General features: G+C 43.7%; 1 long non-coding RNA gene across 3 annotated transcripts in view; it reads left to right on the top strand.

Annotated features, from left to right (window-relative positions):
• Nucleotides 1-10,000, top strand: part of LOC147008477 (uncharacterized) — a 40,443-nt gene that overhangs the window by 1,618 nt on the left and 28,825 nt on the right. For all 3 annotated transcript variants that reach the window (XR_015053227.1, XR_015053226.1, XR_015053228.1), the window contains exons 1-3: nt 1-236; nt 8,934-9,167; nt 9,310-9,425. The exon at nt 1-236 is cut by the window's left edge. This is a non-coding gene — a long non-coding RNA (uncharacterized LOC147008477). The remainder of the gene's footprint in view (nt 237-8,933; nt 9,168-9,309; nt 9,426-10,000) is intronic.

Raw genomic sequence — 10,000 nt, 5'->3', positions numbered from 1 at the left:
AATTCCCATTTTATTGCCTTTTCCGCATTTGAAAGGTGAACATACAGCAGTGAACATACAATATTGGTTCTGCTGTTTGTGTAATGAACAATTTTGGGTAATTTTCGATCCTTTTCCACTTTTGTTGAGATATTTCCACAATTCATAATCGCTGTTGAAGTTTTGTTTCATCCTCCAGACAGGTACTTTGACACATCTTTGATTTTCAAAACTTCAACGTTCCGCTGTTTGCAGAGGTGAGCCCATTTCATAATGAGAGGTGTTTTGTGACCGTACAATAAATTGCAGTGTGGATTTGTTAAACAATCTTGATATGTATTAACATGAGGATTTACACAAATTTTATTGTGATTATTGTTGTTGTATTTGTATGCATAAAACAGTTATTATTTCACTTACTTTCCCTACTAATACTAAACTGGCCCCCTAATTTTGTAATAGTCCTGTCTATTCAGAGTTAAACATCAGGGAAAACATTTTTAATTGATTCATTACGTCACAGTGCTTTCTTTCCTTGAGTTTACCACTCACAAGTTGATGTGTTTTGTCTGCAAAATGAGAGCCCGACATTGTGGTCTCGTCACAAAAGATTGTGCATCCACATTATCTGGGCCCCCTTGTTCTCTCCACCAATTATTATTATTTTGATCAAAGAGGTGATTGGTGAATTGGGGATGTCATTGTGATCTTGGAACTATTGTTTAATCTGAATTTGAGGGTGAGCGACCACAGCAAAGGTTGTGAGGTTCTTGTGGTTGTGGTTGTGAGGTTCTTCAGCTCTTTGCAGTGTCTGTTTGGTGTTTCCACCTGAGCACATAGCTCACGATAAATTCCAACAATTTGTTGATTTGTTCATCACCTTCTACTGGTCAAGATCAAGTCAGGTATGGGAGCATGCACCAGAACAGCGCGTCGCTGCGTCCACTTTCCGCCGTTACTCCAGGGGCCTCCGTCTGGCCATCCCCCAGGCAGATGCCTGGCCCTACCCCATCGCCTTGAGATGCCGATCAACCTGCTGCAACCACGAGGCGCGTGGTCGGCCCATTGGCCTCCTCCACTCAGGAGACTCCCTCGCTGAGAGAATCTAGTGAGTAGGATCAGCGTCAGGAAAACGAGCCACATGTCCATACAGCCGAAGCTGATGCCCACAGTCTATGCAGGTAACAAATATCATTTGAGTCTCTCTCAGCAACCACTAGTTGGACAAAAAGTCCAACCAGCGATAGCCAAGGATTCTATGAAGAGACCTGTTACCAAAGGAATTAAGTGTCCGTCTCAGAACCTTGGTCAGAGTCCAATTCTCGCATCCATAGAGTAAGAATGGAAGCACCAAGGACCTGAACACTCGGACTTTCGTCCTCCCACACAGGTACTGGCAGTGCCACACCCGATTATCCAGTGAATCCATGACTCCCCAGGTCCGACCCAGACATCTATTTTCCTCTGACTCACAGCCAGCAAAGTCATGAATATCACTGCCAAGGTAAGTGAATCTCTCCACGACTTCAACATTCTCGCCGCAAACAGGTAAAGACAAGATAGCGGCATCCAAGATGCCATTGAAAGCATTGGATCTTAGTTCTGACGCAGGAAGCCCATAATCCCAGCGGCTCAGACTCCTCATTCAGCATCTTGAGGGCCCCTGAAAGGATATCTAGATCTCCGCAAAGATGACTGCATTATCTGCGAAATCAAGGTCAGAAATCTTGCCATTCCCAAATGATGCACCGCAGCTTGATCTCTCCAACATCCTCCCTAAAATCCAGTCCATACAAGTGCTGAAAAGTGTGGGGGCAAGTACACACCCCTGACGAACTCCAGTAACAACTAGAAATATGTCAGAGATGGTACCACCACATCTCACAGCACTCTCAGTACCAGAGTAGAGTTCAGACATCAGATCGATCAGTTTTGGTGGCACCCCAAGAAGACCTAGAATCCTCCAGAGGGCATCCCCGATTCACTGAATCGAACGCTTTACAGAACTCAACAGGCTGAAAGCAGCCCCTGCCGAAACTCTCGTCTGTGTTCAGTGAGGACCCGAAGAGCAAGGATACGGTCAATCATTGACCTCTTTGGTGTAAAGCCTGACTGCTCTGGATGCTGGTGCTCAAGCAAATGGTGGTGAACCTTATCAAGAATTATCCGAGCAAAGACCTTGCCCGGCACTGAGAGCAGCGTCACCCCCTGGTAGTTGTTGCAATCTTGTCACTCACCCTTCCCTTTCCAGAGAGGGACAACAAGGCCCCTCTTTCAGTCAGTTGGGATGATGCCTGTGTTCCAGGCAGATCACAGAACTGCATGCAATGACATGAGTGCAGCATTTCCACCAGCCTTGAGAAGTTCAGCATGGATACCACAGATCCCTGGAGCTTTACCCCATTTCAACCGGTTCACCACAGCTTGTGTTTCCACAAGCGAAGGTGGACCACAGCTGATTGGAGGGTCAGCAACAGGGATTGTAACACCCCTGACGTCCAACTCAACAGCTGGTGGATCAGCCTGGTACAACCGCTCAAAGTAACCGGCCCAGCGAGCCTTCACTTCGGACTCATCTGTCAAGAGCCGACCACCCTCTGCTCTAACTACAGTACACCAAGGGATAGGCTTGGATGAACGCAATGCGCGAATTCCCCTGTAAGCAGGACGAGAATCACTTGACCACATTTGATACTCTACCCCCTCACAGATTACTCGCACATAGGCCTCCTTGTCTACCCTTAGCGCACGTACAGTTTTACGCCTCAGCTCCCTGAACAGCTCAGCTCTGCCATTCAGCCTGGCCCTGCGACTCTGGTCAATGGTATCCAGTGTCCCTTGAGAGACAAAATTCTTCTTTCCCGATGGTGAGTTCCAAGACATGCACCGGCAACATTAAGGACAGTGGTCTTGAAGGCACTTCACAACTCTTCAGGACCTCCCAAAGCACCCAGACCCCCCAAATCTCTACTCAGCTTGTTCGCAAACTCCTCAGCGACTCTCTCATACTTGAGCTTGCCAACATACAGCCTAGGCTGGGATGGTACCATTCTCCTGGATTTAAAGTTCAACTTCAGAGTTGCTACAACAAGCTGGTGGTCAGTATTGAGGAACTTAGCACTCCGGTAGACCCAGCAGTTCTGGATCATCCTCCAGTGACCACCGACGAGGACATGGTCAATCTCCTTTGCCACACCGCCAGCATTGGAAAACCAAGTCCAGCGATGAGCTTGTGGGTACTGAAACTATCAACCGGCCACCCTAAGTCCATGACTTCTTGCAATGTCAAGGAACTTAGTGCTATTCTGGTTCATAATTCCTGACCAATGGGGACCAACACCTGTCTCATAACCATCCCTATCAGTTCCAGTCGATGCATTGAAATCCTCCAAGACTAGAAGGGTATCTCGTCTGGGGCACTGATCAACCACAGAATCGAGCGTGGCGTTGAATGCTTCCTTCATAGTGAGATCACTCGCCTCAGTCGGAGCATAAACAGAGACCAGGGAAATGACACCGAAGGAGTGATGAACCCTTCGTCTCATAATACACTTGTTGATCAGTGTTGCCTCAATTATCATTGGAGTCAGCTTATTGGACACAGCTGCAGCAACTCCTTGGGAATGGTAACCATCAGAACAACCAGACCAATAGTAGGTGTAACCACCCACCATGGTCTTGCCGCAGTCCGGTCTCCGAACCTCAGAGAGTGCTACAATACCGATGTCCAAACGCTTGAGGTCAGATGATAACAGAGACGGGTGATCATCCACTCTTAGGGATAGGACATTACAGGCACCCACCTGAAGGGACAACCTCAGGTTAACCCAAGGAGACCGCCTTCTGGTGGACGACACCTCAGCACCACTCCGACACACGCTCCCGCAATCTGACCCGGGAATGTTACCCTGTGGTTTCCCTCCTATCATCAAAGATTGGGGGTCCCGAATGCTTTGCCCCAATCCCGTCGTCCGGTCAGCTGCCCTGCAAAGGGACGCTGCGCGCAGGAGGTACTCCCACAGAGTGGGTTTTCAGATTTCTTTGCGTTTTTGTGTTTTGCGGAATGAAGGGTTTTACGGTGGCCGGAGTGCAAATCCTGCCACCAACCTCCTAATAAAAAAGTAACCCAACTGCAGGAGGATGTTCGCAGACACAGTTGGGTACTGGATATGGATGGCCGTTGGCTCACAAGGAGCTCTTCCGCCCTTTGACAGGTTTTGTTTTTAATCCTGCTGGGTGTCCACATCCAAACACCCTCCTCACCAAAAAACCTGGTGGGAGAGACGGTTTAGTCGCCAACAACCCGACCATGGAACAGGTTAGTACAGGTTTACATGACACCTGACAGCAAGTCACAGTTCTAATCTGGCCTGACCTGACTGACAGTCAGGTCTATTTGCCAAGCTCCTCCATAATCATTAGATCCCTTTTAAAAAGGCAAGGAAAGAATAAGGAACAAAGGGGAGAGAAAAATAATTATCTCTCCTTAATACTTTTTTTCTTTATGTGTGACTGTCATCAACTTCACGGAAAGTCGAGCATTTCTCTTTCGCAAAGTTATCACATCTACCAGGTGGCATCTTCTTTGCAATATCACGCAACCAGGCTGTTGTACCCACACAACCCGATCAGCTCAAGTATATGAAGTTGCTTTCCTGGGAATGTCTCCCTAACACTGCCAGAGCTTTTGTTTGTGTTCTTCCACAATCATTATCGTGGCCAATGACTTTCCTGATATCAAGTCCTTCGATCTAAGATCATGCAATGCACAAGTCATTACTACACCCTGGCTGTCTATGCCCACCCATCTTACAAGGATACAAGGAAATCTAACACAGGTGGAGGCCATTCACTGTTTATAACTTCACTTTATCTTTATCTTCCAAATCTTTAGTGTTGATAACTTCACCTGGAGGTCTGTAACTTCCCTGTGACATTATAAATTGCTTGTTTATAACTTCACCTGGAGGTCTGTAACTTCCCTGTGACATTATAAATTGCTCTCAATGTCCTGTACTTGACCATGAAAATGGAATGCTTATTTTAATATATCATTGTCCACCACTTGGCAAATGCTATGTGCCATGGCTTAAATCTGATTGTCAGCTCGAGCTGGTTGTGTGTCGGATTTTTGCCTTTGAATGTGGCCACGTCCATTCCTTTAATCAGGTTGTTTTAAACACATAAATACTGAACCCGATCTTAAGGACCAGGCTATATAAGACTCTTGCACGAATACCAAACAACATCATCAATTATGATTTACTCAGTGTAATGTCGCCAAAATGAACTGCGTGGAAATGATTGATTTGACAAATCAACGTGGGAATTAAAGGGACAAAACTAGAAGCTCGGACTGGTTCTGCAAAAAATTAACTTGAAATTTATTGCACACTGTTTTAATTCACAATATGCAGTGACAATTCCTAAGGCAGTAAAATTGTTATACACCAATAATTAAGCAGTTTTATCTCCCACAATTTACAGTTTACCTGACTCGGTGGTGTCATGGTTGGAGTGTCTGCTTTGAGTCTGGGAGGTTAGTGGGTTGAACCCTAACCAAGTCATACCAATGACTTGTAAAAAATGGTAGGTGCTGCTTCCTTGCCTGATGCTCAGCATTTTAAAAGGATAGAGCATAGATATACAATGCTGGGAAGGTAATGGTAAACCACCCAATATAACCCTTGCAAATAAACTGCTTCAGCAGCACCAATGCTCCGTAAAGAGCCGGAAACACAGAAAAGTTTGTTTGTGTGTTTCTTTATTTTGTTTTTTTCTTATGTTTCTGTTCACCCACGGACTCTATCTCTCTGATTATATAATGACATTTATCCCCTGTTTCAAGAAGCCACCTCCTTGTACCACTGACAGAGGCAAAGTCCACAATACTTTGTTGCTGCCTGTCACAGTGCATCAGAGGGGAGTAGCAGATGCAGAAAGAGGGAAGTCAAGAGTCTATCTCTTCCATATTGAGCTTTCTCAGTGGTCCCTCCCCTTGCAGCTGGTCAAACAAGAAGCCCTTTTTGTCTGCAGGGAGGTCAAGATTGATGCATTGTCTTAAGTTCTATCCGATAGCTTCCAAAATGGTGAGCATGAAAGACGGACTGAAGAGAGTGTTTTGCTCATCAAAAGTCAATAAATAACATTGCAAACCTTATGTATATACCATATTCACTGCTTGTAGCAGTATATCCTTTTGAGCATTCTTCCTTCTTGTTATTACCCATGGTTCGGGTGTATTTGGTTAAAAATAGGGACTCACTTTTATTTTGTGGTATGAAAGATATGAGGACATGTTGAAAAGTAATGTCTCCTTTTCTTTTTCTCCAAAACAGGGAAAGATATTCAAATGAAACAGACAGATACTAACATCAATCTTTATTCTAAAATCGTGCATATTTATTTGTCAACATAATCACCTCTGCGGGCCACAAAGTTCAAGTTGTCACATCTGCCAACGTTCAAGTAGTTTTGTGACGTCACGTGCATCCTGCTGATTTAACAGCACTTCACAGTGACCTTGACATCATCTTCGGAAGAATAATGTTCTCCATGAAGGTGTTCCTAATGTTTGGAGATGAGATGTAAATCCGACAAGTTGGGCTAATGATCCTTTGTGGCAATACTCCAATGACCGTCTCTTATTTTCAGGATCATAATGGTGCACCAAACTCTCATCTCCAGCGCTTCACGCTGCACAGCACTGACAATGTTGTGCCGCTCTCTGCCATCTTGACCAGCATAGCACTGAGACAACAGGCATCAGAATTATGAAACTTTGCACCCGATTGCGAGAAGAACTAATCTCCAGATTGCACTTTGTTTCATTGGAATATCTTTACTTGTTTAGGAGAAAAAGAATAGGAGGCAATACTTTTCAACACAAGAGTATGTATGATGTTATTCTTACAAGTGGATCTCAGGCTTTTCCATTGTGTCACCATTTCATTAAGGCAACAGTTTGAAACATGGATGGTCCAAATGTATAAAAAGGATCAAACTGGCAAACAAGGTGAGTAATCAAAAAGAATAAGGAGAATGATATTGCTAAGTCAACAAGATTTTATATCACTGAGCTAATATACACTGTTCGCCAATTCTAGCTGCAATTTTATTGTATTTCTGGCCGATAATAATATGGATATATAACTAACAGCATTCCATGATTAAATGACAACAAAATTCGTCAGATGCCAAAATAGCTGGTTCTTGGTACCAGCCTTCAAATTACAACACAAACACAAAAATAATACTCCATTTCCTGGCAGTACAAGTTCATTGAGACAAAGGAGGATATAAGTAAATTATAGTACACTTAAAACCACTTTATAACTCCAAAACGAAGATGAAAAACCTTCGGCAACAAACCCAATCAATATGACCTTGTTTCAAGAGAATCAACTTTATCGGCCTCGTCGGTCCAGGTAAGTAGATTTGAGCTTGGGAAGCCTCAGCAGATGGTGGTCAACCCAGTAGGCTGTGGAATTCCTGAGTTCATGCTTGGAGTATAACCCAGCAGCTTTGTGCCCAGTGGGGGCAGTTGCACCTGTTCACTGTGCAATATCTCTCTCAGACAATTAATGTAATTTGGAATGAAATATGGAGGAAAAAAAATTGAACAGTGGGCCTTCAGTACAGCCAAATCAATATACAAAGCATCATAACAAATTCCATCTGCCTGCAGATATTCTCATAATAATCTTTTTCATGGTCACAAAATCTAATTACGCTCTGTGAAATACACCCAGTACATTCAAACTCAATTGGGAAACATCCACTACATTAAAAAAAAAAATACATTATCAAAACAGTGAACATGTTATAGATAATGCAAAATGATGCATGACATGGGAAACCTTTACACGTTCTTTGAGCTATTCAGTACGGCATCTGATTCCTTAAGTGATCCATTTGAAGGTCAGGCTTCAAATGAGATTCATTTGGACTGATATAGTTATAGCATGAGAGGTGCTGCCGATGGAATAGGCTTCGACTGAATCTTATTTCTTTGCTGCTATGTTTCTCATCAGATAGCTGTTCAAATTTTTTGGCTGTTTAAGTCTTGTGGTTGGCACTTTTGTGTGCTCAATGCGAGCATATGGCTAATGATACGATATTGGGATTTTAAGTTGAAATCCCATCCTCAATGTTGATTTGTTAATGGTCTGCCAATGTCTGTGTAATTAATATATAAGTGCACTGATGTCCTTGTCATGCATGTTATATATGATGTGTTATCAGCTAGCTATTGTATCAGTGATTTAGTGTGCAATATGGAAATGTATAGATTTTACCTTATATAATTTATTTATCTTATTGATGACGAGCTGGGATACCTGGTGTTGCCCAGGTGAAAAAGATAATTAGCAAATTTCACATGAGGGCAAATAAAATTGAAAAGCAATTGCATCAAAATTAGAATCCATCACAAATGTCAAAAGATCGTAACTTTAGACATCTTTACCTTTCACGTAGCTACAAAGACTTAGCCACGACAGAGTGATTACAAAAATTCCAACTTTTTTTTCAATGTTTAATTTAAAATTCTTGCCCAAAACTTTCGCTGGCAATCACTAGTGAACCTCTGAAAGTTTAACGAAGATCCGTTAAGCCATTTCTGAGAAAAATGGTGACACACACACGCACACACACACACAGACACTTTGAGATCTGGCAGGGCTTCATTCAACCTTCTGAAACCCGTATTGGAGATAACAACCAATAACACACACACACATTCAAGATTGCGGTGGGGTGGTGTGCCTTGTCAGGGACAGTTGGGACCCCACTGAATACAATTTCAATGAGAGTGAGAGACTGTGACGAGAGCAGCAGCTTCGGTGGGACAGAGGACTGCGGATGTGGCACCAGGTGTCGCTCTGTAAGACATGCGTTTGTGATGCGGCCAAGCCATGCAGCTTGGTGAGCTATGTCGACTCCCTCCCACCCAGGACTAATGGGACAGACCTTCAGTGGGATTGAAGACCAAGCCAAAAACACCAGCTTTGACGAGGCTGAGGGTGGCGCACGTTGCGCCTGGCATCACGCTGATCGACATGCGTTTGGGACAAGGCCTGGCCGTACAGCCTTTGTCGACTCCATCCTGCCGAGGACAAGTGAGACCGAGCTTCGGTGGGATTGAAGACTGTGCTGAACATAACAGCTTCAGTGAGGCTGAGGACTGTGTATGTAGCGTCGGGTATCACGCCAATCAACATGTGTTTGGGACACGGCCTAGTTGTGCAGCTTGGTGAACTTTGTCAACTCCCTACTATTTTGCTGATTTTTCTCTTTTTGCTTTTCCAATTTTTCCCCTTCATTTTATAGAGGGCAACTTTTTGCGACTCTATCCCAGGGTGCACTTTGTCAATCTTATCCTGCTGAGGAAGGATGGGACCAAGCTTCGGTGGGACCGCGTGTGGAGATGAGGACCGGTGACAGAGGTGCCCACAGAAATATTGAACATAAATATCAACATATTTGAAGATATTTTTGGAATGCTTTTATGTCGACGATATTGAATGTTTCTTTTTCCATCAAGGGCCAGAACATGTAAATTGTTTGGTTTTTAGATCCTCGTGGAGGATCTCTAAGTCTCTCACGTTGTTGTTCTTCATCTTCTTCTTGCGGACTTTTTTGTTTCACAGCCTACAGTTTTCATCGAAACTTCCTGAAACTTGGCATACATATGTAAAAATACCCTGCGCAGACAGTAACCATCTCCGATTTTGAAAATTCCTCCTAGAAAAAAAGTTATGATGTCAAAATATCTCCGCTAATGGAAATCGCCTAAAACATTATCTCCGAAACTTGGCAAGCTATTTGAATTCTGTTAATGGGAATCGAACAGGGCATTGGCAGAGATGAATTACCGCACATACTGTATGATGCATCCCTATGACGTCATATCAATTTTTATGACATCATTCCTGTTTTTGACATTTTTTGTTTCACAACCCAGAGTCTTCATCGAATCTTCGTGAAACTTGCCATGTATATGCACAAAGCCCACGCGCAG

This window comes from Eptatretus burgeri, chromosome 18 (genome assembly GCF_056783735.1).
Source record: "Eptatretus burgeri isolate ZD-2024b chromosome 18, Ebu_testis_v1, whole genome shotgun sequence".
NCBI classification, from domain to species: domain Eukaryota; kingdom Metazoa; phylum Chordata; class Myxini; order Myxiniformes; family Myxinidae; genus Eptatretus; species Eptatretus burgeri.
Note: the sequence above shows the minus strand (reverse complement) of the source record. Positions and strands in the feature narration are given on the sequence as shown.